Source organism: Myodes glareolus, chromosome 6 (assembly GCF_982192425.1).
Source record: "Myodes glareolus chromosome 6, mMyoGla1.1, whole genome shotgun sequence".
NCBI lineage: Eukaryota > Metazoa > Chordata > Mammalia > Rodentia > Cricetidae > Myodes > Myodes glareolus.
In genome coordinates, this window is record NC_142031.1 from 44,955,488 (window position 1) to 44,969,402 (window position 13,915).

Below are 13,915 nucleotides of genomic sequence, written 5' to 3' on the forward strand. Positions count from 1 at the left end.
ATGCAATTTGATGCCACCATCGAGAGCAGTGGCGTCTGCCACGGTCCCACACCCACAGACCCAGGCCTCGCCGCCCTGGGCTCTGCGGATGGGCGGCAGGCGGCGGCTGCTAGGAAGGGGCTGGTGGAGACCCATGGCCATGGTCACCCTGGTCGCGTTGGTGCTGTGTTGCCTGGTCCCGGGTTGGGGACCCATGGCAGGCGCTGCTTCAGGCGCCTAGTTGCTGTGCATCAGTCTGTACTTGAGTGGCGCCCGTCCTCCTGGCACTCCTGGGCCACTGGACTTCACCTCTTCCTGGAGCTGCCTGGCCATGGCCGTCCGCTGTCCGCTGCGGAGCCCTGTTTGTGGATATCCACAGGGGACAGCTTAGGACAGAAGAGTGGTCATTTCTCACAGTATTGACAGAGCTCTGAAAGATGTGTTCGACTACAGCTATAGAGACTACATTCTCTACTGGTACGGGAGCCTCAGCAGAGATGAAGGACAGCTGTACAATATGCTCTTAGAAAACTTTTGGGAAATTACCAAGCAGATTCACCACAAACTGAGTCACGTGGATGTTGTTAAAGTTGTCCTTAATGATGTTGTAAAGACTTTGCTCACTTACTTCTGTGACCTGAAAGCTGCTAATGCCAGACGTGAAGAACAGCCAAGGCCTTTCGTGTTGCACGCATGCTTGAAGGACTCATGTGATGAAGTAAGTTCCTTCAAATGCGATTTAGGGTTCTGGTCTTTTGGTTTCTCCCTGTGAAAAATATCCAATCTCTCAGCTTATGTATAATGCTTGCAGAAATTCTCACAACAAATGTCTTGAAGCCGGCAGTAGAATTACTGAGGAATCCTGATGACATTAACCAAATGCTCCTTGCCCAGTTGTAGTACAGAAGGCAGATGAATGAACACCAAAAGAAAGCCAATATGATCCTTCTTTCGAGGAGTTCATCAAGCTCATCAACTCTGATGTGGATTTCTTTAAGAAGTTCAGGTATCAATTTGTAGTGGAAATAACCCTGGCAACTACAATTAGAAGTTTCCCTCAGTTGAAGAGGTACAAGGGTAAGGAGTCAGCTACCATGAAAACTGATTTCTTGAGAGTCAAAGAATGCCATGGATTCACCACCTGAATCTAATCTCCTTTGTTCAGCTTTTTTCCTGATCATTACCAATAACAACTTGCAACAAACACCCCCCCCCAAAAAATGATAAATATCCATAACTTGCTGAAGGACAAAATAATTGCACACCCAAACTCTTTGGAATGTGGGCATCAAGTTCTTAAATCTACTTTCTTTTTCTGGGGGCAATGTCATTTTTAGGGGAACCTAAAAAAATAAGGTAATTGCCAAATCCTGAGAGAGCTAGCTGTATCATTTTCTGTCAAGTCTCTGTGTGATGGGAAAAGTCTCAGTTTGTCTCAAGTCTTGGCTAGAGTAGTCTGTGAAGCTTGAAAATCTCAGTTAGCTACCATGAAATTGTCCTGAGAAGTTTTTAGTCCAAAACTGATCTTTGGGTGATGTTTGTCAACTTAGTGACATTTCTATAGTACCAGTGACATCATCAGTGTGAGTCCCCATCCTCCTTTTGTAGACTTTAAGGGTTGCTGTTAGGCATGGTCATGATTCACTGAAAAATACTTAAACATTTTAAATATTATATGCATCAGATCTCAAAGAGGTTAAAGGACCATATTTTTTTATGTACATACAGAGGACAAAAACTTAGTTCCTAGTTGCCTGATAAATACCAGAAGTCATATACAGGAAACTAGATTTAGCCCTTTTCTAGAATTTGTTAGTACTTATACCATTATTGTTATGGCTAAAATTTACATATACTTATATATCACATTTTGATAAATAATTCATATACTTATAGATTATATTTATATATTATAAAATACATACTTTATATTTGTAAAATGTATGTATAATTATATAGATGTAAAACACAAATTTTGAGATGATATATATGCCTTAAGAAAAGTTTTAAATAGTCAAAATAATTTCAAAGGATTATGAGATTAGTGACAATGGAATAGTTCCTTAATGCTGGTTTTACTTCTGTCCCACACAAGGCATCTTTTCTGACCCGAGACAGAGATTTTGAATTTTCTTGTCACAGCCATGCTTGAGCTTAGAGAAAGACAGAGCTACACTCCAACTCCACAACTAGCTTTAATTTCTAATTGGACTTAGAGTACATTAAAAAATTGCATTATGTGTTTGTAGAGAACAGCAGAAACAAACATTTCGGAAGATTTATGAAATTTTATCCTGTTGGAGATGGTATATATCAATAGGCCACATTACTCTAGTTCTTGGGTCTATTTCCCTGGATGATTCATCCTTTTCCTTCAGATGTCTCATTTGTTCAGTGGTCTTCAAATTCCTTAGCTGGACACCTCCATTCTCCTAGAAAGACAAAAATAAAACCCTGCCCCAGCCCTATTGTTTAGTAATTTCCTTTTTTTTGCAAGTTATATCTGATCAAATGAAAAGCATTTGTTAGTTTCATAAGTAAGTTTGAATTGCATGATCATGCTGTTTCATGAACTATCGCCTCTTCTAATCAAGCGATCTCTCTTGCTCAAATCTAATCTTTATAACATTGGCTTTATGGTTTCTCCTGAAATTTTTGCTCTTCTAAAGCTGTTCGATCATCCAGAGCAAAATATTCTTTTACAATAGGCACGAGGTCATTTAATTGCTCTGAGGTCATTAATTTGCTCTAACCAAATTTGACATAGGGGTCGGTGAGAAGTTTCAGAAGGCATTTTCCCATTTTCTGTCCTTTGCTGATCTGCATTCATTAGTCCAATAACAACCTTTACTACACCTTCTGCATACTCTACAATCCAAGGACCTTCTGTTTGGATTAGAAGAAATGTTTCTAAAAATGTCCTGTCTGGTCCACCACTGCAAGTGAGGACTAGGCTCCAACATTGCTGTAACCAAATATTTCCAGTCTTGTGGGATAATTCTGTTCCTAGTTGACCAGAAGCAGATGAATTTAACATCTGCTTCACAAAAATTATATACATACCATTTGAGAGTGTTAATTCTTTTAAATTTTATCAAATGTATCATTTCTATGGAAATCCAGTCAACACTTACATAGGCTTAGGAATAACTGTCATTTGACAGTTTTCACCATAAGGTGACTAGATAAATTAAAATTGATTGCTTGAAAATCTTGGGCTGTTCCTTTTTAATTTTATAATTTTATGATGAGGATATTTCTCCTTTAAATTTCTCTGCCTTTGTCTGAATATCTATTTTAGTATGTATTTATAGGTTTGTAACTTATCAGTCAATAGATCAATATTTTCTCTAGTAAATTTTTCTAAGGCCTATATCTTGGCACTCATATCAACCAAATTTTATAAGTACAAAACAAGAATTACCAAACCAATAATATTTATAATTGGCATTGTTTAAATCCCAGCTAAGCTAATTGTCCCCTCATTTGATTCTTTTATTTTTAAAACATCCATCATGTAATCATACGGAGATGTAAATTCCTAAATTGTAATAGTGATTGCATTTTGAACCAGGAAAACAATTTCTTTTAATTAGTCCTATTGTTTTACCTAATCTACTGAAAATGATGGTAGAACATGAGCCTGGCTGCTACTGCATAGCATGTCTGAGTGGGGAACTCATGTGGTACACAGCTGCAGTGCTAGTGTGTTGTTTTGAGCTGAAACTATGTGGTGGTTATAACAACAGGAAAAGTCCAAGCGATTGTAAATGCAACTACCTAGTGTGGCAGCAGCCTAAGGATGGGTCCTAGAAGGCCCACAAATCACAGGGGAGAGCGAGCCAGTTTTCTGAAAAACACACAGGATTGTGGAGAAGCATTTGTGGCAGAAACTGCCTGAAGGCAGAGCTGGTATGCTGAGGGTCTAACTCCAGTGCTGTTTGGATCCTATGGCAACTGCAGTGGAAACTTCAAAATACCAGATCTGGGCAGAGTAATTGAGGCAAGAGAATAATAATGAGCTGACTCTGGCAGCATACTTACAGAGCCAGGGTCAAGAAGCTATCTTGTGCTTTCATGCCCTGAGTTGAATAACAAGCGATGAATAAATATAATTAATATTAACAATAAAAATCAGGAGTCAGATATTGGGGTCAAAACCTGGAATATCGGTAAACATGGGCAGCTGCCATTTACTCTCTTCCTCTTCAGTTCCTTGGTCCAAAAAGAGCAGAGATCCTGTATTAGCCCTACTTTACCATTTCCTGTCTGTCCTCCTTCTACAGTCTTACAAACCTCTATGGTTAACTAGTGGCTAGCTCTGACCTCTGCTTGCAAGGAAATTTTATTTGTCTAAACAAAAATAAAATGCCACACAACAGTTCTCAAGTGTGTAAACTATTGAGAATGTGAACTAGCACCCTCCATTCAGGTTATGAGGATCTGTAATCCAGCAGGTGCAGCAGCTCTGCACTGGGCTACAGTGGATGACTGGAAAAGGAAATGTGTGATACTAATTTTCCTGTCTAGAAAGGTTGCTGTTCAGGACTAATGTCCTAGGACAGGCTTTTCTCCATCTAGAAAACAAAGAATTGTCAGGACCTCTAGTAACCACTGGCTAACTGTGGATATGAGATGTTATACCATATTCACACAAGTGGGAGGGACTAGGAGAAAATGCTGGATGAAAGTGAATCAAAGACTAGAAATTGCTCTAGTTCATAGTATAAGAGTTTTACTGGACAGTCATCCAAATACTGATGCTCTTGATTGATAGACATGTACTGATGCCTGCTTCTGCTACAGAAACAGTAAAAATAAAAACAGAACTTTGCCAAATGGAGCTTGGAAAAGAATAGACAATGATCAATGGCAACTATAATGCTCTCAGAAAAAAAAATAGTTATTTGAACCTTGGACAGTTTCTTCCGGTGAATGCTCAAGAAACATTAGTAAGCATGATGTAGAGATTGTAAGGCATAAATATGTGCAAAACACTCACCTATGGAGTCCAGTTCTTGCTTGTATGAAGTTAAAAAAATATTATGCTGGGATGTAACTTAGTTGATGGACTTTTTGCCTACTATCTAAAAGGACCCTGTGTTAGAAATTCCACATTAAGTTGCCTGGTAGTATACTTCTGTACTTACTTCAAGCCCTTGTAATAAAAGGCAAGAGTGCAAAGAGTTCAATGTCATCCTCAACTAAATGTTTGAGACTAGGCCTATCGACATAAACCCAGACTTAATCAGGAAAAAAAACAAATTGATTTTTGAATCCAGTTAGGAAATATTGGTGTTTTAAAGTTATTAAGTTCAATTAATTTTATGTGTGAATATGTTTAATTACCTCTATGTGCTAGTGTGTTTGTTTGTGTGTACTTCTAAAATATAAAATTTAAAGATTAGATAATACAATTTTTCAAGCTACACTTTCAATAGTTGTAAGGAGCCATCCAGATATTGGCATTACAATATGGCACTGGCGGTCCTGCAGCTTGGAGGTAAACAAATCTTTCTTTGGCAGTGCTACGTGGGGAGCAGCGCCCTCTGCTTGTACATGCACAAATGAGCCTTGTTCCCTAGCCAATCCCGAAGCCCAGGGCCTCAGCGGAATGGTATCCACCAATCAGAAGAGTATCCGACCCTCTCCACCCTATAAAAGCAGCTGCCTCTGGGCTTTTGCTCTCTCTCGCTTCCTGCTTTCTGCCTGTCTCTCACTCGCTTACTCTCTCTCTATCTCTCTCTCTCTCTCTCTTTAGCTCTCCCTTTCTCTGTCTTTCTGTCTCTGTCTCTGTCTCTGTCTCTCTCTCTCTCTCTCTCTCTCTCTCTCACTTCTGCTCTCCCTTCAACCAAGGGGCTCCAATAAAGTGTGATCAGAGAAGAATCCTCTATTCGTGGTCGTTCTTCCTTACTGGTCAAGGAGCGCGGCACAACTGGTGCCGAAACCTGAGATGCCAGGACAACACACAACGTATTGGTCACCAGTGAGAGAGCAGGGGATTCAGAACTCTACACACAGAGAGGCGACGTCGGGAAAATCCTCCAGGTATTCTGATTGCTGGGGTTGGTACAGAAACACCAGGACAGCCTTTTAGAATCAGATCAGGAGGAGGAGAAAGAGGATAGGCCTATAAGGAAAAAGGAAAAATCAAAAGAACAGGATCCGGAAATAGTAACAAGAGAAAAGGGGAAGAGAAGCCCCATAACGTTAGTGCTGAAAGAGTTTATAAATATAGACTTATCAGAGGAGGAGGAGCAGCTTGAGGAGTCAGCTGCAAGGTCTGAGAAAGAGCGAGGTAGCCGGAGGCAGGGCAGTGATGATGTGTTTACAAAGGAGAACGGAAGACTCGAGGGACCCGTAGCTTCCGCCCCTCTCCCGTCTGCACGTCCACCTGCATACTCGCCGGTGGTGACTGAGGGCTGCAGTATCATAGGAAGGCAGACTTGGTCGTGTTTGGCGACTGCCTTCCCTGTTCTTGAAGAGCCAAAGAATCATAACAGTTTGCTTTTTGAGGTGATTTTTTCTAATTTTGATGAGAGAGCTCAGTCCCTGGCTCTCACATACAAAAAACTTTAATTTTGGTTGAGAAAAACAGGCTGGCAAGCGCAACTTGCACCCAATAATACTTTCTTCCCTAGGCGTGGGGACCCAGCACAGCTGACGGCTAGAGACTGGCTGGCGACTCTTAGGAGTGCGGGCTCTCACAGGGGCTGAGACAGCCATGGTGCTGCAAGATGCACTTAGGAACAGAGAGACAGGCTGCCGGTTGGTGCGGGGAGGAGCACAGGCAGCCAAGGGGCCATAACAGGCCTAGGAGGGGAGAAAAGCAGCGGTGCGGCCGGTACACACAGGCCCGAGTACAAACCGGAGGCCGACAGACCATACTGGAACGTACAGGGTCCATACATGGGCCAGATGGCAGGCGGCCATAAAAGGTGGTGCCTGGGCAGACAGATAAAAAGGAAAATGCTAGGCGACCATGGCAGCGGCTAACTGCAACACGGAAGTGGCGGGTGCACTAGGCTCCTGGCTGACTGTGGCGTCTCCCGGGCAGGGGCTGGGGAGAAAGAAGCAGGGTAACACGGGGCGTGATGCAGGTTGGACGGCTGAATGGACCCCACGGAACTGAGTGGGAATTGCCACCTTGGCAGCTTCGGAGGGAAGCTATGTATCCATAGTAACATGGGTGGGCTGAGGGCCGGATTACGTCAGAGGCTGTATATAGCATTATGTGAGGCTCGAAGCGGCACCAACAGATCAAAGGCTGCACACACCCGCGACTAAGGCCGGGCCAGACACAAATGCCTTTAAACTGACAGAGGCCACGAGTCTGTGGTTTTTTGGCAGGCAGTTGCTACCTTTGGGCTAGCTCAGAAAGCACGCCATAGCTGGAGAGCCTCTTCAGCAGGTTGCCCGTATCCTAGATAACAAAGGCGGACCAATAGCCTTGGGCAAAGGGTGGGACAAACAATGTTAAGGCTGCTAGATCAAGGATTTTCCATCTCAATAGAAAGCTAGAAATGGGCTGAATCTAGCTGTCAAAGCCAAGGGTCTCCATATTGCTTAGTAAATTAAAGGCTTATGTAGTCAGTAAAAGAGGGATATACAATAAAGAGAGATTCAAAGAGGGAAAAAAAGCCTCTAACTGTTTTACAATATGTTAAAAATATGCAGGCTAAAAGTTAAAGTTCTTAAAGAAAGAAAGAGAATAGTTGGGTGTGATGGTACACACCTTTCATCCCAACACTTCAGAGGCAGAGGTAAATTGAACTCTGAGACTTTAAGGGGCAGAGGTAGTTGACCTCTGTGACTTCAGGGTGTGGTAGTACGTGCCTTTATTCCCAATGCCTAGGAGGCAGAGACATCTCTATGAGTTCAAGGTGTTGTAACACACACATTTAATCCCAGCATTGGGGAGGCAGAGACAGTGGGACTCTGTGAGTTCAAGGACAGCCTGGCCTACAGAGTTATTCCAGGACAAAGATATACAGAGATCCTGCCTCAAAATGTAAAAGTAAAAATAAAATAGAGGTTAAAATAAAGAGGGAAATACACAGAGAATCTTGATACTGTATGCTATTATGCTGTCGTTGAATTGTTTGAATGCTGAGAAAGGAGCAACAACTGCCCCCATTTGAAGTGCTTATCTGCAAAGAATCATAACTTTCCTCTGCTTCTGGAGTTGGATGAGAAAGTTTGAGTGCACGTGATTATTCCTTGATCCCTGCTGGGGTCAGGTGATAATCCCTACTGGAGACAAGTGAAGTTTGAATGCACATGATCAGTCCTTGACCCCTACTGGGGTCAGGTGAGAGTCCCTCCTTGGGTCAGGTGACAGTTCCTTTGTAGCCCACATGGCTGAGCGGTCTAAGGCACTGCATTCAGGTCGCAGGCTCCCCATTTGGTGCCATGGTTTAAAAGCTAGCCCCAGCAGAAAAATAAGCAAGCTGCTGTTTCACCTCAACCTCGTGCTCTATGGATTTCATTCAACCTGGACACCCTCCGCTGAGACTCATGGTTCCAGATTGTGCTGGCGCGGTAATTGATTTAGAGCAATAGCTCAACTATGCCAGATTTAAAACAATTTATTTAAAACTTAAGTCTAGATAGTTTTAAGTTGGAGATTATTATAGATTCAAGGGTTCCTTAATTATACAGGATCTTAAGTCTACATTTTCTCATAAGGGTAATAATTATTTTATTCAAAGTCTAAATTTTCATCATAAATTTGATGGACATTTACATTAAATTCATGGATTATTTTCAATAATATTGTCGATTTGGCTAATTTGATACTGTTTTCACAAAAGAATAAAGATCTCTCCATTATCTAATGGCTTAAATTTCTTATAAGGTTTAAAGTTTTTGTTATACAGGTTTTATAATTTATATAATTAGAGTTATTCAAAAATGATTTATAACATTTATTGCTATCTCGTTTATCAGGCGTGTTAAAGAAATACATTTGGGTTGTTTTCAGATTCTATATTAATAAAGTAATTCTGCCATATACGTGATTAAAAACATGTCCTTGTGACATGGTTAAACATCTTTTATATATAGGCCCAAAAGAGGTATAGCTAAATTTTGAGATGGTATGTTGCCTAATTTTCTAGAAATCCAGACTGTGCCAATTTGTATTTCCACCAATGGTGGAGAAGTTTCTCTTAAATGTAAATTATGAGCAATGTTTGATCTTGGCCATGTCATTTGGAATAAGATGGAATGTCAAAAGTTATTTTGGTTTACATTTCACCAAGGGTTAAAGATGTCATATTTGAGGATTTTTTAAATGTCTTTCAGCCATTTTTAAGTTTGTCCATTGAGAGTTTTCAGTTTAGGTTTATTACATATATTTTATTTAATTAATTATCCTCTGGAGGACTATTTTCTGGAGTCCTTATAATTTTTATATGGATTAATGACTGATAAAGATTTTCCATCTATATCCAGGTATGTCTTGTTGACTGTTCTGTGCTATGCGAAAGCTTCTCAGATAATTAAAGATCCTATTAATTATTTCTCTAATTTTGGCGGGAGGCAATGTGCACCCATAAAGGTAACAATTTAAAAAATTCTATCCAGTTGTGTAAGTGCTCATGTACTGGATCAAATAATTATTTTCTGCCCCTGGAAAAGTTCCAGGCAGAGCTGATTCTAAAAGATGTTTTGGGACTGGCCATTCAGCCCAATGCAAAGATCTGCTACAATGGTGCAGGCCAATAAAAAGGATGTTTTGAGGTTGGCTATTAAGCCCAATTCTAAGGCCTGCGTCCAAGGCACAGGCAAACAAGATTTACTCTTTGGAGCAGAGACCTACAGGTCTCTAATTTCAAGACCAGCCTACTTCCAGTACTGACTATGCTGAATTTTTACACTGAGATTTTTAGTACTCTTAAATGTTATTTTGGGGAAGAGTTTGTTTATGTCTCTTCCAGAAACGCTGATTATCCAAAATTGGTGGCTGGCCAAGCATGAATGGGAATAAAGCTTTGCTTGGCCTACTTTGCGAGAATGCCTGACAAGTTGGTAGTTTCCTATACAAGGGAACAGATAGAGGTTTTGACAGCCACGGTGGATGGCTGGGCTATTCTGCCTTGTGCATTCCCAAATGTTATTGACAATCATGTGCCAAGACACCCCTTGATAAATTTTGTGGAGAAAAATTTGGTGTATTTTCCCAGGATTACCTCGCCTCACCCATTAGAAGGAGCCTTTACAATCTATACAGATGGCTCCAAGATGGGGAAGGGGGCTTTGGTGGCAGGAAATGCTAAACCTGTGGTCTTTCAATTTCAGCCTGATTCCCCCCCCCCCAAGTCACTGAGTGCTTGGTGGTTTTGGAGGTGTTTCAGAGATTTCTTGAGCCATTTAATTTAATTTCAGATTCACAATATGTGGTCAATGCTGTGGCCTCTCTTGAGGTTGCAGCCTCAATTTGCAGCTCAAGTACAGTGTCCAATATTCTTTTACAAATACAAGAATGTATTCTAAAAAGAGAGAATCCTTTTTATGTTGCTCATATTCGAGCCCATTCTCTTTGCCAGGACCTATGGCAGAGAGCTCAAGCTGATCATGGTACCAGAGCTATAGCCCTTGTGGCTGCAGATTCACTCCAGCTACCTAGAGATTTCCATCAGCTCTATCATGTCCCAGCAAATACACTTCGCTTACGGTTTAAGATCTCCAGGGACAATGCCAGACTAATAGTAAAAGCCTGTCCCTCCTGCGTGACCATGCTACATCCCCCACATGTTGGGGTTATTCCCAGGGGGTTAAAGCCAAACTCACTCTGACAAATGGATGTGACTCATATCTCGGAATTTGGCAGGCAAAAATATGTTCATGTGTCGGTGGACACATGCTCTGGGATAGTTCATGCCACCCCCCCCACCAGCGGGGGAAAAGGTAACTCATGTAAAAACCCATTGCTTAGAGGACTGGGTGGCCTGGGGGAAGCCTTAAAACCTTCTTAAAACCGACAATGGCCCAGCATATACCTCACAGGGCTTTAAAGTCTTTTGCAAGCAACTACAAATTGAACACACCACTGGCCTACCATACAATCCGCAAAGTCAAGGAATTGTAGAGACAGCAAATAGAAATTTAAAGGAAATTCAGCAAAAACAAAAAGGGGGAATAGCTGAAGCAGCATCCCCCAGGGAAAGAATCTCCCTTGCACTCTTTACACTTAATTTTTTAATTCAAAACAATGCTGGAAAGACAGCAGCAGACAGGCATGCCCTGTATGAAAGCTCTACAGAACAAAATTTGGTCATGTGGAAAGATGTATTGGTTAACAAATGGTACGGACCGGATCCGGTGATTTCCAGATCCAGGGGAGTTATTTGTGTTTGCCCTCAGAATCGAGAGGATCCAATCTGGGTGCCAGCAAGACTGACCAGAGAAGTAAAGGATGCTGCAAAGGATGAAGATGACCCAGTGGATGCTGAATGCCCTACTGTGGATGATCATCTTGAATAGCACCCGTGTGCAGCCTCTTACGTTTGAGCAATTTTCTGACTGGCTTTATTCTGCCTTTTTCTTTCTTAAGGAATGGGTGGGAGTAGGGATATTCTTGGCATGCTGCCTAGGTGGATGTGCGGTATGTCTGTGGTTGGTGTGCCCTCTGCAAGCCCAAATGTGGAGGGACAAGGTCATTGTAGCACAGGCCTTGGCTATCTTGGAATGTGGAGCCTCACCCCAGACTTGGCTTTCAGCCTTAAAGAGCTTGTAGGCAATATGCCATGTATAGCCTTTGCACCCTGTAGGGACCAGATAGTCCCATTTCACAGAGCAAGGTATGTATAGGTGATAGGATATAGATACAGCCCTTGCACTCCCAGGGAAAAATTTGTCCCATTGCACGGGAAGGGTGTATCTTGCTTTTTCCTTTCCCTCGATCGATCCACACATCATGAGGTGGGGATCTGATTGGGAAATAGGTTTTGCCTTATTGCTCTATAAAAACAAAAAGGGGGAGCTGTAAGGAGCCGTTTGGATATCGCCATTACAATATGGCGCTGGCGGTCCAGCAGCTTGGAGGTAAACAGATCCTTCTTTGGCAGTGCTACATGGGGAGCAGTGCCCTCTGCTTGTACATGCGCAAATGAGCCTTGTTCCCTAGCCAATCCCGAAGCCCAGGGCCTCAGTGGAATGGTATCCACCAATGAGGACAGTATCCGACCCCCTCCACCCTATAAAAGCAGCTGCCTCTGGGCTTTTGCTCTCTCTTGCTTCCTGCTTTCTGCCTGTCTCTCTCTCGCTTCCTCCTCTCTCTCTCTCTCTCTCTCTCTCTCTCTCTCTCTTTAGATCTCCCTCTCTCTGTCTTTCTGTCTGTCTGTCTGTCTCTCTCTCTCGCTTCTGCTCTCCCTTCAACCAAGGGGCTCCAATAAAGTGTGATCAGAGAAGAATCCTCGATTCATGGTTGTTCTTCCTTGCTGGTCAAGGAGCGCGCCACAAATAGTATAACTAAGATTTTTGTCATAATTTCAAAGTTCTACAACTTACTTACACTAGTGGTTGTTTGTTAGACAGACTCATTTTCACAGGGCTTTACATTCTACAAAAATTCAGCAAGATACCAGCATCAATATTCCATACCCCAAGAAGAGGTGACAGAAAATTCTACTTTCATTGTTTAGTTCTTCTCTATAAAGACAGAGACCATCACTGATGGACACTTACTCTAAGATAGAGATGCTGTTATTCAATTAATTTGAAAAAGTTATAAAAATAAGAATTCCTAAAGTTCTACATACATTCTCAAAATCCTAATGATTTTGAATGTGTCAGGGTCCAGTTCAGGAAACCTGAATCATGGCTCTCAAATATTCCTCTGCACAGGATTTCACAATGAAGGGATCTCTGGTTGTTTTATCCCATTATCAAAATCTGGACATTTTTCCTTCTTTTTTGCAGGGAGGTAAGGCTTAAGGTCCGTCTTTTTCTGTTGCAGAAGTATTGGCAGAATCTGTCACACATCAGTAAAACTCTTGACCTTATTTCATCTTCTGAGGGAAAAGCAGCAGGGTTCTGAGAAGCAGAAAAGGGCTATTGTTCTGGTTTGTAGAACTACATGAATGGAATACTATTTTTCTGTAGACAGTAGTGAGTGGCAGCATCTTCATCCTCCATGATATTGAAACAACTGTGGCTCCAGGAGCTAGGTTGAATGTGCCATAAATTAGGAGCATAGGGGTGCCTCTCAATTTCTTCTGGTTGCAGAATAAGTTAGTAGGGATGCCACTAAAGTTAGCCATGCAGGTTCTAGTGACCCTCTCTCTCATTGAGAAAAAATAGGGATATTGGAGACTGGAAGAGAATTGTTTCTCCATTCAATACTAAGGAAGGAAAGAAGAAAAAAAGAAGTTAATAGAAAGCATTCTCCCAGTGTATCTTTCTATTACACACTAAGGAGGGAAGAAAATTATGATGACAAAAAGTTGAGGATAAAGAGGAAAAGGAGAAAAGGAATGGAAGAAATAAGGAAGGAAGGAAGGAAAAAAGAAAATAAAAGGAAGAAAAGAAAAAGAGAGAGAGGTACAGATTTTAAACTAACACTTTCATGAGGTAAACAATGCTGAGTTTGAGCTAGAATCCTCCCACGTTTCACTCTCTACATTGAGGAACAGTAAATTGACAGTTGGCACCAACAAATCCAACTTTCAGTATAGTTTCTATCTCTGACTACAAACTTATCTTTTCTAAGTTCACTCTCTTAAATGCATGTCCGTGCTTTCTAAGAAGTAAATATACAAACAGCAGGGTGTAGGCAAGGATGTTCTTGGCTCATAAACACATTTCAATTACTTGTAGTATTTAAGTTGGTAAAGTGTTTTTTTTGGGGGGAGGGGCATTTGTTTATTTTTTTTTTCTCTATACTGTTGTAAGCTTCTGGTTCAGAGTATGCCTCACATATTTTCTTATAACT

The 13,915-nt window shown here is 41.5% G+C and overlaps 1 pseudogene; it reads left to right on the forward strand.

Moving 5' to 3' along the window:
• Positions 1 to 1,124, forward strand: LOC148121783 (sorting nexin-25 pseudogene; annotated as a pseudogene).
• The last annotated feature ends 12,791 nt before the right edge of the window (positions 1,125 to 13,915 follow it).